The following is a 14,176-nucleotide window of genomic DNA, read 5'->3' on the forward strand; positions in this document are numbered from 1 at the left end:
AACACAGAGGCAGAAACAAAATTCAGGACAAGTGGGAGCACACACCATACATTGTAGTTAAGCAGAATCATTCAGACATACCTGTATTCACTGTCAAACCTGAAAGGGGGGGTTCACTCAGAGTAGTCCACAGAGATCAGCTTCGTCACTGCACATTTCCCTTATCGCCATCTACTGCATCACACAAAACCAGATACAGACCTGTAAACCAGTCAGATGCTGAAACAGACTTCCCAGACATTGTGTATTTTTCAGGCACCCCACCTAGGCAGAATAGAGATAAAGAGGTAACACAAGTGGAAACAAGTGATGTAGAACAAGGACAGAATGTTGTGCAAGAACTAAGGGAGATAACACAAGATGTAAATCCAGCAGGGGAATTAGAAATACAAGACATTTCAGATGATGCCGACATTTCAGATGTTGAATGTGAAAGTGTTCCAGAGCTCAGACGCTCTGAAAGACAAAACCGTGGAAAATTACCTGTAAGGTACAGAGTTGATTATCTTATGAAATGAAGTCATAAAAGAAAAAGAGATGGTGGTTGTAAATATGCATGAACCTGTTCAAATTCAAAAGGTTTGAAAGAATGTATTTTGTTGCACTTTAAATTTGTGTATTGTTTATGTTCCAGGGCCAGACTGGAGATGTCGATGGTATGGCAGGGTTTTGCAGGGGGGAAATGTAACAGAGGCATTTTTCTTTAGGGACTTTTATTTTGACGGGTTGCCCCGTTTTCAGTATGTTCAGGGAAGAGAGGAGGTGTGTGCAGTTTTTGCGAGAGAGTTGCGCCATGTTTGCAGTGTGATGGAGAGACAGATTTTCAGCAGAAAACATGCAGTAAAGTTTTTGATACACAGTTAGTCTGAGCTTCTGTGAGTAGTGTGATGCCATCGTGTGAGACCCGTTGTGGAAGTTCGGCGGATCGCGTCATCGAACAGAGAACGGTGTGAAAGGCTGACCGAGAGCATGTGAGCGAATTGCTGGAGCCGCAAGTTTTATTCTGCACGTCGTTGTTTTGCGTCATTCGAACTGTATGTATTTTTGAAAGTTTTGCTGAGTCTCAGAGCCATTGATCAACTGTGCTTTAGAGTAAGAAACAGTGATTTCTTCCTGCGTGTCGTTTAAGTGCACTTGTCAGTGCGCGAGAAGGTGAACTGCAAGCAAAATTCTTTTTTTTGAACCCTCCCATTTTCTCATTGTTTTTTTTGTTTTTGTCGAGACTGTCTGTCATCACGACCAGTTTTGTTTTTTGAGAGGCATGTCTCTTCGGAGACTGAGTCAGACTGAGCTGTGGATGTGCTGCACCATTTTGTTCCAGAAAGTCCCTGATTTTTGCCCGGGTTGCACTGAAAGTTTTTTGTGAGAGTTTTTATTTTTTTTAATTTATATTACCCTGCCATCCTCACGACATCTCCTTACTGTCCGGCCGTAGCTGTTCCTTTCGTCATCTCAAGTCATCTCATCTCAAGTCATCGCAAGTCATCAAAGTCATTGTTGCTACAGACTGGTACAAACGTTCTTTGCATACATACACATGAACTCAACACTGATATAGACGGAACTGAGCTGTGAATTTGGTGTAGAAACTGAATCATTCTTTTTTGTGAAAATCTTTTCATTGTTCATGTGTCCTGAGATGATTCATTTCTGAGTTTATTTTGAGTGAATTATTTGTGAATTGGTTGTTATATCAGAGTTATACAGGTCTGATAGTTACACAGTTGGTGGTGCACCACGGGTAAAGAGGATAGTAAGATTTCAGATTGTTTCATTTATTTTTTTAATTTTTATGTAATGTCTTGTTTTTGATCTTCTTTAATCCACTGAAACACTAAAAAAACCAACAACCTAAAAAGAAGGAATAAATTTGATCCAATGTTTAAGTAAATCATAGTATTACTACTTATTGTTCTACCTTGGGGTAGGGGCGTCTCACTTGCTTTGTTAGGTGCCAGGGGGTGGAAATGTGAATTGTTCTTACTGTATTGTCTCACATATTTAAACTTCAGGCTGCCACCGTATTAATAGAAGTATCCACAAACTTACCTGAAGCCACGCACTCTGGTCCCTTTAGCATACCGTGCAACAGAGTAAGGCAACACGTATACACAACATATACACTGAGACTCAAAGCACTGGGGTGGGGGACCGAGATCCTTTCCTCCTTAAGTCTTCCAAGGTAGCTTTAAATTCCCCTACGAGGCAGGACTTATAGTCTTGTTACATAAAGCTTCGAAACATTTGTGAATAATTGTTTAGATTCTGTGATTCGGAGCAGGTATCAATCTGCCAAAGACACATGAAGGCTTCGTTACGTTTTAAAACGTTTCAAATTTCAGTTCTTCTTTTTTTAACAGTTGTACACATTTGTTGGCGTGTAAATGACACATTTGTATAAACCGAATACAACTTTTTGTACAGTTTAATAAAAAAATAACACATACAGACACCATATTTAATCGCATTAGATGATTAGTTAATTGCATTCAACAGAGTAGGCTACATTTTCAATAAAGAATTTGCAACTGATTAGTAAAAGGTATTTTGTACATGTTTTGACTGAGTTTTCGTTGCATTTACAACGTTTTGACCAGCAGGCGTCAGCAGCGTGTGGCGTTTCGAAACAAGTTTGGTGGAAGTAAAATAAATTAAAGGAACCGTATGTAGGATTGTGGCCAAAACTGGTACTGCAATCACTTTCAAAATACTGTAGAACGATGTATCCCGTCCCGCTCCCCCCCTGACTTGAGGTTGCCAGCTAAGCTGCAGGAGTAGGCTGCTAAGGAGCTTCCAACGGCAAGTGATGAGTCCTACACAGTAATTTGTTTTTCTTCTGTTAATTATGCTTATGCTTCACGAGAGATGTTTTGCGAAGTAATTATGTATCGCAGAAATTTACAGATGGCGATTAGCCAAATATTTCGTAAAGATGTACTGTAATACCACATTTCAGTCGGAACATAGGTTGTTTTCATACCCTGCTAGTGGTGCGATATAAAGCTTTTTATGAACGCATTTAGCACGGGCGACCGCGGGAAATCCACTGTGTACGGAAGCAAAGTTAGCCAAACATAGATGAATCTAACCTGTCCAGGAGAAAACTACCAACGATGGCGTCTGTCTTCAAATTCTTCTCCGTTTTCAGCCGTCTGCATCTTTCAAAGGCATCTCCTATACAAATCCTTGTTTTATTTCGGACTTTGTCACGACGTATTTCGGATTCATAATGAGGTCTTTTACGTTTCGTAACGTTATACATGTTTTATCCGACACGCTCGTATAACCGCAGCTGTAACAGAGCTGACAACCCGGATGACGAAACTCTACTGATTTCGTGATTGGTAGATAGCTGGAGGGTGGAGCCTCAGACCAAAACACAAAATGACAACAATAACATCAGTTGTGGGCTGCAACTCTCACTTTTAAATGACAATATCCTGGCCGGACCACTGTTGTCAGTGATATAAGTATTTGAAATGAACATGATTTCTTAATGTCTAGTGACATGTCAGGGCCATTTTATGATTAACTGACATAAATTTCTTATATACAGTTCCTTTAAAGTTATTAACAGCAATTTCTAAGAAAAGTACACATAGATATCTTAAAATCCCACCAAAACATTTGAACAGTAGAGGACACATTAAAAAAATAACGCACTATTGTTAATATATCTGAATAGTTTTCACATTTATATGGCATAATTCCTTCAGGATTAGTACACAGCAAAAGCTCACAGCCTACTTGAAGACATACCCTCAGAAAGAATACATTTATTTTGTTATCCTAATGATAAGACGATAATGAATTCTGAATACCTTATTCAATATAATGTTCACCATGACCTTGATTACCACAGAAATACTAGATGAGGTGAGCTTGGCTTGTCCTGATCAATGTCCTACAAATAACAATGTAGACACTTGGGTAGGCTATGTAAAACAGGTCAATGTTTTTGAATATAGCCAAACAGTCACTTTCAGTGTTATATTATATAGGCAAATTTTATGTCTTTGTATAGAAGCTAAACTGTTTCGGTTTCTGTGAAGCACAAGATTTGGTCATTTTGTTGAAAAATATGATCTGATTTTACACTAACCTGTGGAGTTCATGCTAAATAGATACGAGAAAAAAAATGAACAAGCAACTGGATCTTCGTCAAAATAAGTATATCACATGCTTTACGTCTCAATCTGGCTTCTTAGCATTAGTGTGGTCTACTGGGTCCAGACTCCAGGTCATTTACTAGATGAGGTTCCTGCTCCTTCAGCAGTCTGTAGAATTCTGCTTTTACAGCAGCTCCTCCAGAGTCAAGAACATCCAACAAGAGTCTCATTTTCTCCTGCCGTGTGTCTGCAGCACGAACTTTACTGTACATTTCACTACTAATCATGTGTTTTCTCTTCAGACAGTCGGCAATCGCCATCACTGTTGAAACTCTCTGAATGAGTTGTTCTCTGTGTTTGTTAACAAATTCGGATTCTGATGGAAAACAAAAGATTTGAAGTTACTTTTTCAAGTTACTCTTTTGGGTTAGAGACAGGGTTCCTGCAGGTTTTATGAAGGCCAATTTAAGATCTTTTTAAGACCAAGTAAAGAAATTTTAATTAAAGGGAACACAACACATCATAGGTTCTCTGAATGTAAAAGTATAGGGAAAAGACAATTTGTTGAGAATTGTTTTGGAATCGGATCGTGACTCCCAGTATCGGCATCGGATCGGATCGTGAAGTGCCTATAGATTCCCCACCCCTAATATAATGGCAGTGGATGGGCACCAATACTTTAAAAGTAAAAAAAAAAAAAAAGCACAGACAAATCCAAATTACGCCCTGTGGCTCGTGATGATACATTGATGTCCTAAGACATGAAACGATCGTTTTCTGCGAGGCACTGAACAGTATTTATATTATTCATTACCTTTGATATACAGCCATGTCCAACAACTGTCCCGACTGCATGCTCATCATTCGGCTCATCATTCGCTACATGTGTGCACGCTCTGGCGTAATACACCTGAAGCGATCTGTCTCGTGTATAAGGCACTCATTGTTTACACAGTGCACAGAGATATTGTTTGTATAGCGGCTATTCAAAATGGTAATTACGCTTGTCCTGATTGTTCAAATCAATTTAAAACTAAAAGATTGCGTTTGCTTGCGCAAAATCATCCAGGACTGACTGTTCACCGATTTCCCCTTCTGGCATTTGCGCATTTAACGCCAGAGCGCATACACACGTAACGCGCTGGATGCTGAGTTTGTGTTCAGGACAGATGGACTTTGCTGTGTATTAAAGGTAAAAAAAAATGATATAAATACTGTTTAGTTTATCGCAAAAAAACAAAAGTTTCCTGTCTTGGGACATCAGTGTATTGTCACGAGCCGCAGGGTATAATTTGGATTTGTCTGTGTTTTTTTTTTTTGTTGTTTTTTTACTTTCAAAGGTTTGGTGCCCATCCACTGCCATTATATGACTAACAGACTGCAACGTTAAAAAGAGTAAAAAAAATCTTTGTTTGTGTTCTACTGAAGAAACAACGTCGCCTACATGTTGGATGCCCTGGGGGTAAGCAGATAAACATCAAATTTTCATTTTTGGGAGAACGATCCCTTTAACACAGGACAAAAATACTGTGCAAGGCATTTTTTTTTTTTTTTTTGCAGTGCATGCAACATTTTATACCATGATTTTATATTAATTGAAGACTTTCGATTGGCAAATTAAGGTCAAATTATGACTTTTTGAGAGCCACAGAAACCCTGGAAAGAATCAGAAGATCTAAATGAAACAAATATATAAATGAAATGTGCATTTAATGCATTTAAGTCAAACCTGTGAGCCTTCTTTGAACAGGAGGTTCTACACCTTGACTTGATGCTAAAAAAAAAAAAAAGACATATGAGATAACTGAGAAATACCCATCATAAACATTTTTAAAAAGTTATGATGTAAATTATGTTTCCGGGTTCAAGCCTACAATCCATTCCAAGTGTTAAAGCTGGGATGTAACGTTTGGACAGTTCATGCTAATGGACCAGTAAAAAAAAAAAAAAAAGTTGAACCACAAATTACTTTAGTACTGAAATTGTTCTAGTTTTATTAGCTGTGTTTGGTTTGTATTTACCTGTTGAGTATAAGATTATCTGTTTAATGCTGTCACTATAACAGAAAATGGTTGGGTGCCAGATTTTATAATATTGCTGATCACAAAATGAATGCATAATCCAACTGTTATATATTTAGAAGCGGTACTGCTTCCTTAAAGTATAGTTGGCTACTTTTTGTTAGCAGCTTGTGTAGCTATTTCTAGGGAAAAAAAATAGTTCATCAGTGGCAGTTTCATAAATACCTGTAAGAAGAATTCGTCGTGTGTTCCACACTTCCTTCCCATCTTCAGATTTGTCAGAAACACCCAATCTGATCTCCTCGATGTTGACATCCAGAAACACTTCGAACATGGGATGATAGTTCTGGCAAAATTCATTACACTCAAACACCTCACTCTGACAAAAAGAACACCAACATGAAGTGGTTAGCTTAGACTTTTCTGTTTTGCGTTTCCAAAATCATAGGTTAATGTTTATAATAAATTATTGCCTTATAGTCAAGGGTAGACCTGGGTGATTTATTTGAGTGTGGATTATCATATCTGAAAATGAATAGCAATTAAATGTAGCATTTGTATTGTTCATTAACCTATAATATAATAACGTACCAAAAAATTATCCTTAAGAAACCTAATATCGATTAAATCAAATCAAGATCATAATTTAACTCAATCATGAACTTCTGAATTGGAATCAACTATTCATGAAAGCTGTCAATACCATCCCTAATGTACATCAACTATCTAAATATTAGTGTGCTAAATATCTAAAAGCACACTTGAATTTAGCTCATTTATGTGCGACCTATGCATAAAGTGTTTTTAATTTGTTACCATTGGTTGCACTTCAGAATCCTCTGGCTGAAAACACAGACTGTATTTTCTACCAGGAAACAGATGACACTGTGAACTTGTCTCAATGTATGTTTTATCCTGGTGCCATCGCTGGACCTTGAGGGAAGAAGGGGAGTGTTTGAGGGGACCAAAAAAGGTCAATTTGAACCCAGGTAAATTTACTTAAACAGCTGCCTTCACGGCATTTCAGCACAAAAACCTGGCATCATATTCAATACAATAAAGATCAAGCAGGGTGTTGTTGTCACACATTAATAAAGCTGGTGGCAAACAGACTTATATTATTACGTATAAAAATTCTCCACCCTCAAACGTCTCCTGCTTATTTTTTCAAGAGTTTTTTTTTTTTTTTTTTTCATCATTCATATTTGGCTGGGTGGTTAATAAAAAAATGTCTGTGGTGTGTGTCAAACTCAGAACGCACAATACATTTTGCTTTACACTGACTTTAATAAAATGTTAAAGTGTTATAACATCCAAATGCAGTTTCTTAATTTTCAAGATTTTAAAGTGGTGTCTGAACCACAGTGGTTGAGTGATGCTGTACAAATGCATCAAATTGAGCAGGATTGAATGCAAATTATTTTACTTTTTTATGATTGGTGGTGTGCAAGGTTGATCCTTCTATTCTCATAAATGTGTCAAAGCTATGCTGCATTTTTGCATTATGCCTATTACAGATATACACAAAAAAGAAGCTTCGAAGTATACAGGTTTTGTTAGAATACTCTGTTAAACAAAGTGAATGGCAAAAAGATAAAGCACAAAGATCAATATACTGTAGTCAGATAGCAGTACCTCTGATACTGGAACATTCCCTGGAAGCAAGTGGACATTAAGTATTTTCTGTTTCTGGTCTACAGTTACAGGGCGAAGAAACAGCAACACTTGGGCAATAATGGGGAAACCAGGAAATATCTTTTTCATTATGAGTCCAAATATGGAGAGGTCTTTGATGTTGATGATCACGTGTGTTTTAGTCACATTGATTGGCTGTATCATTTCTATATTACCACCAGTGAAATGTGCTACAGCCAAACCATCCTTATTTTTCTCTGAAAACACAGTTAACAATTTTGTTAAAAATGTTTATCTTATTTGATAAAAATTATGACCTTTGTACATTTAGTGCTTATTATTTGATCATTAAGATCTCTCATCTCACTCCTTGCTGATTTTGTTTTATGGATATTAACAAATAACTGCAGTTTCAATTTAATACATAGATTATCAGACACTGTTGCATGAGTTCTTTACAGTTGGCAACCACTGTGAAACATATTAATATTGCATTTAGTATGGAGAAATAAACATACCATAGAGTATTTCACAGTGTGGAAGGTGCAGCTGTGAGACTGAACCTGCAACACAGTCAATGCTGTACAAGGGTCCTGCAGGCTGCATCTGACCCAAACCATCTAACTGACAAGAATCCCACGAGACAATGTTATACAGCATCTTTCCTTCACTCTCCATCACAAACACAAGGTTGGTCAGACTGCAACGAAACTGACCAGCATGTGGACATAGAAACCTGAAGAAGAGAATAATCATCTTCAAGTCATAACTACCTGCATCTTTCATTATGTAAAAAAACAGTTTAACTTGATTTGACAGTTTAGGCATAAAACATAAAATGAAAACAATAGTGTATGTATCAATACCTGTATGTATTCTTGTGTTTGTCCTCATCTATCTGAATAAGTTCAGGTGTGAACACTTTTGCATCTTCTGAAGACTGAAGTAAAGAAAAGAAAAAGGGAATCGATTATCCTCAAAATACTATCATTGAAAAAAAATTATTTTAAATTTCTGCAGATCACACTGATATTTGTGTGATGAATTGTGAATCTGGAGATGGTTTGGAAGCAAGCAAGAAAGAAAGAAATCCTCAATGGCACAGGCACTACTCACTGTTTGTTCAGTTGATGATTTGACTTTTATTGATGAGCAAGGCACAAACTCTACACTCTCTCCTACTGTCAGACAAAACACAATTCAAACACTTTAAAGTCATTTAAGAACAATGGGAAAAAAACATCTCAAGTTTAAAACAAAAGAAACTTAAGTTAAGTAAATCAGATCAGACTGTATGCCTGGTACAATATGGTGCAACTGATGCTCTTGTCCAGAATAGTCATTTGAAAATGACTCGGTGGCTTAAAAAACACTGAAGTTTGAAATGAAAACTTATAATCTGCCTTCAATACTATGCCTAGGCTAAAAATTCTAAACATTACTAAAAATATTAAACAGTGTAAATATTACACTGAGATGATATTTGCATTCTCAATCGTGAAATTAAAACACAACAGAGTGTTAATTAAGAGTAAAAACAGGCTTTTTGTTTAATAAATTCAGTTCAAGTTAAATTAAATAGAACAAATAAATAAAGGTAAATAAAACAATTACTTGCCAATAACTTTATTAGGAACTAAAATAATGCATTTAAACAGAACAGTATAACGTTTCACAGACTCAAATTAAACCTAGAAAGAAAAAATGTGTCACCACTTGTGGAAAATTTTAGGACAATGAACAGGAGTCTAAATATATAAATATACGCACACATATACAAACACTTTACTTACTTTTACTCTCAATGTCTTCTCTCTTTGTCTTCAACTTCTCCTTTGTGAATCTCGTCACATCTGGCTGAATAAACAGGGATTTTCTCCAGCTAATTAGAAAAATATTTAACATAGATGACTATCCTGCAAAAGTATTATTTTCTGTACATCTAAAAATAATATCCATATCAAAATGAAAAAAAGACTAATGAAATGTATAATAAAACCCTACACAGTAAGAGTCCAACCCATCAGCTCTAATTCTTCCATCAGGGACTGGATTTGCACCAGGATTTTTTTTCTGATATTTAAACTGAAATACAAAAGTTAATACATTTATTTTAAAGCTGTAAGAGCATCTGGTTTACACAGGCAATGACTGGAAAAAAAAAAAAAAGTTTAATGATATTTAATATTAGCAATCAAGTGGAAAGTCTATCAAGTTACTATAATAGTCAAATTTTCACAATTAATAACAAAACTGCATAAAACCTACTTTAATGGCCAGATATTGGGTTACCTGAAATCAATCAGACTGGGACAGGCCTGAATGAGGGACAAGATTTGAGTGGCCAATGTGTTAGTCAGATTTGAAACCTGCAGACAGACTTTCTTTAAACCAGACACAGATTTCAGGAACATCAACAGACGTACTTCCTCTTCCTCGAGACCACTAAAAAAATTATATGTGAATTGCTGGTTAAAAAGTGTATACATTTTTTTTTTTTGAAGAAGAAGAAGAAGAAGAAGAAAATGGCCGATCGTTTTGCTAGATAAGACCTGGGCTGGGATCATTTAGAGCCCTTTAAAGCTGGACTGAAACTGCATTTCTAATCTACAATCCGTTTGAGCACCACTGAAGTCCACTATATGGAGAAAAATCCTGGAATATTTTCCTCAAAAAACATAATTTCTTTGCTACTGAATTGAATGACAGTAATTCTTAAGGATTATCTGAAAAAAGAATGAATGAAGCTTCTACTTACAAATAACTGTAACTGTACATTGCCCGCTCATTCTGCGATTTAAGCCACTTGATGGTGGAAATCAATGAGTTCTGACAGGTGAGAGTGAATTCTGTCTTTAATGATGTTTCAGTAACCATTGATGAGCAAACTGACAACCTGAGGCAGCGAGAGACATGAACAAACATTAGTGTAGGTAAATTATAGGATAAGATACACTTCAGTATGTAACGAGTGAGATAAATGATGGTGGTTGTGAGATTCTTCTTACGTAATCTCTTTATCTCTGACTGACACAATCTCTGGGCAGAACACACTTCCACTGTTTTCAAGCAGCTTTATACTGGCAATTAAAATCAAGGTATATAAAGTGCATTAATAGGTAATCAAATTATATATTACAACAAACTCATGAAATATACTGAATAATTGGATACAGCAATAACTAATTTCTTTTGTTTAATGTTAATGAGAAATCAAATATACTTTACTTCAGTTTATGCAGAATCTTTCCTTCACTAGCAGCTGTGATCAAAAAAACACCATCGTCTGAAATATGATCCATCAATAACCTTTGTAGGTAAAAAAGAAAACAGCATAAACAGCAGTTCCTTCTGTGATCAGGACTGGCATTCAAATCATGTGTTGCTTAGTGACATGAAATTCTTCATAGTTTGGCTTATTAGGAAAAGTTGGTAAAGACTGTTAATGTCTGAAATTCACTCACCACAGCTCTTTACAGCGGAACAGTTCAGGTCGGAGCATCTTCAGATTATCAGGCGTTACATGGAGTTTCAGGTTTGTGATGTGTTCACAGCACTGCAAACAATACTTCAATGCCCAACAGTCTGTCATTTTCAGAGGTGTTTTCGACAAATCTATCAAAACCAAACTTTCCAAGACCTTTTCAACAAAGCTCTTCTCATGGAGCTCATAGAGACAATGGAGAATGAACAGCATATGCTCATTTTGATATCTCTTTGAATACATACTGATCCATTCCTTAAGCTGGGTTTCGATGCTGATAGCAAGGGCAATATTGTGCTTTTCAAAGAATGAGGGGATCCATTCTTTCTTACACAGACCACAGAGAAAAAGAATCACAGGCTGCAGCAGCTTTGCATGTCTAATTTCTACATCTGCTGTTGAAAAGTCTCCATCAGACCAAGAGGAAAAAACACATCCTCTCTCTACGGTGAGAAGCAGCTGCCTCACTTTCCTCATGGGCTCTTCTTCATCCAGAAGAACATAGTAGAGAGCAGTGAAGAACTCCTGAAAGCTGTGATGTATGAAACTAAACATTGTATCCTGCCAGACTCTTCTTTTAAAGAGTAACTTGAACAGGAATGGATTGTAGGAAGGATCTGAAACCATTTTCACACATTTCTCATCAAACAGCACTTGATGTTCCAGCATCCCTCTCTCTGCCAGCTGACCCAGACTCCTCAGCAGGGTCAGCACATACTGACTCAAACCCTGGCAGCGATTCTCCAGTAGAGTGGACACAAAGTCAATGTAGATAGAGGTAGTGGTTTGTACTTTGCTTGTTACTGCACCTAATTTGACCCTATCACTAATGATCCGGCAGATAATAGGAATGGAACAGGCAGTGAAAAGAGTTTCATTTCCTATCACAGTATAATACGCTCCAATTAAGAAGACCTTCTGGAAGTACTTCTCCACATCCTTCTCATAAAAGCCCATGACCTCAGTAAAACATGGTTGTCCTTTCAGCAGCTTGTTCACTATGTCATTAGTTCTGGTGGTGACCAATAGGAAGGACTTTGGCAGGATGTGACCCCTCAACAGGGCACAAAGAATGACTTCAGGTGGGGCTTTTTGAAGTGGATTAGTGTGTGCAGACATGTCAAAAACATTCTGTGTAAGTCTCAACTCATCAAATCCATCAAAGATGAAAAGCACCTTCTCTGGTGACTGCTGTAGTATCTGTGAGATCTGATCTGATGTTAAACTACAACTGTAGCTCAAGAGCTGAATTAAGTTCATCTTTTCAGAAATACACATCAGTTCTTCACACCTCAGATAGAAAACTAACCTAAAACGTCTAAGAGAAACTGCATCAGATGCCCAGTCCAGCATGACCTTCTGTGCTATGATGGATTTACCACTGCCAGAGTCACCTCGGAGAATGACAGTTATCAGATCGTACAACTGAAACAACTCAGACAAACATATGTTCTTAAAACTGCCATTTGCATTTTTTTGTATAATCACTGGTGCAGTATACACGGCAGAAAACGACTCTTGTTTACCACACACTAAGCTCAGCACACTCTCATACTTCCTTTTGACTGACAGCTTATACTGCTGTAGAATATCCTCAGCTCCTAAAGGACAATCAGTTGATTAGCCAACAATATAATTACACTGATTATAATTTGTGATTGTCATTCATTTTTTGAAAAAGTCTAATTTAAACTGTATTAAGCAAATCAAGTACAAGTAGTGTCCATACCCAAGTCTTGTATCTCATAGATTTCTCTCCGTCTCTTCTTCATATATTTTAGTTCAGGGGAGTTGAAGGGCTTTCCATCTGCACCTGATGTTTGTGTGATGAGCATTGGAGGAAAGAAATATATTCAGGACACAGGTCTAGTCAGGCTAGAGCATTACATGCTTCATGATGAGGGTATCTGAGATAAATCAAATTAAGTGGGATATCAGGTGTGATTGATAAATGTATTAAGTCTAAAATCAAACTCACATCATTAACATTATCCACCCTGCAAACTAGTGAAGCGTGTTCTTTTTTTAATGTAAAATACTTTCACTTCACAGTTTGCCAGTTTAATTTACAGAGACAATTGTAGAGTATGAAAGTGGCAAAGAAAGCCTAAGTAATGAAACTGTCATTAAAACTTGCTCAGTAGAAAAAAAGAAATTTACAGGAAAAAAACCCACATTTAACTTTCAAGAAAGGCCTACCGTGAACACAGAGGTTGTCACAGTGACTGTATATTGTTTAATTGTTTAGGCTGGGTGATAAATTGAAAATTATTTAGATATTTTTCCTTGATAAAACAATAAAAACTGGATAAATGCTTGATAAAATGTTTGTGCCAAAAGCGGAATGAAAGATGGCAACTTATTTGAACCGCCCCGCACGGACCATTTATCCGCTCGACTCAAAGTTCAAATGGCTCTCAGGTCATACACCGATCGGTCTGCACAGCGCTGCTTCAAGTTGAACACACCTTCTGTCTGCTCACAGTAACCAATCAGGGTAATAATAGAGTGAAGTCAGCTAAACTGGGCTATCAGTTAAAACAGGCCAAATAATGTCACACCTCTTTACATTTTTTTGTCAATAACAATAACTGATCTTGCATTGTTGCTTGTTGACATGTAACAATTTTAAATGGTCTTTGGAGTTTTTTTTAAGTGTTACACAAAGCTTGCTAGTGAAATCGTAAGGTAAGTGTGACTCATACCCTATAAAAACTAATCAAACATTCCACCATCTCCCCTCATTCGAGAAAAAAAAACATTATGTGGCGCTGTAATCCAAGCAATAATAGAGGACAGTAATAGAAGAATGAATTTTTTACAATGTTTTTGTAGTGTGTTAATTATCACAGGCTATAATAACAAACAAGCAGCAAACTGAGGCGCCCCAAATGGTATAATTGAATCAGTCTCCCTACAGTCTGACA

At 36.8% G+C, this 14,176-nt stretch overlaps 1 pseudogene; it reads right to left on the reverse strand.

Annotated features, from left to right (window-relative positions):
• Positions 1–4,210: 4,210 nt before the first annotated feature.
• LOC141342417 (NACHT, LRR and PYD domains-containing protein 1 homolog) lies at positions 4,211–13,084 on the reverse strand (annotated as a pseudogene).
• Positions 13,085–14,176: the final 1,092 nt, after the last annotated feature.

The sequence above is a fragment of the Garra rufa genome, chromosome 9, assembly GCF_049309525.1.
Source record: "Garra rufa chromosome 9, GarRuf1.0, whole genome shotgun sequence".
NCBI classification, from domain to species: Eukaryota; Metazoa; Chordata; class Actinopteri; order Cypriniformes; family Cyprinidae; genus Garra; species Garra rufa.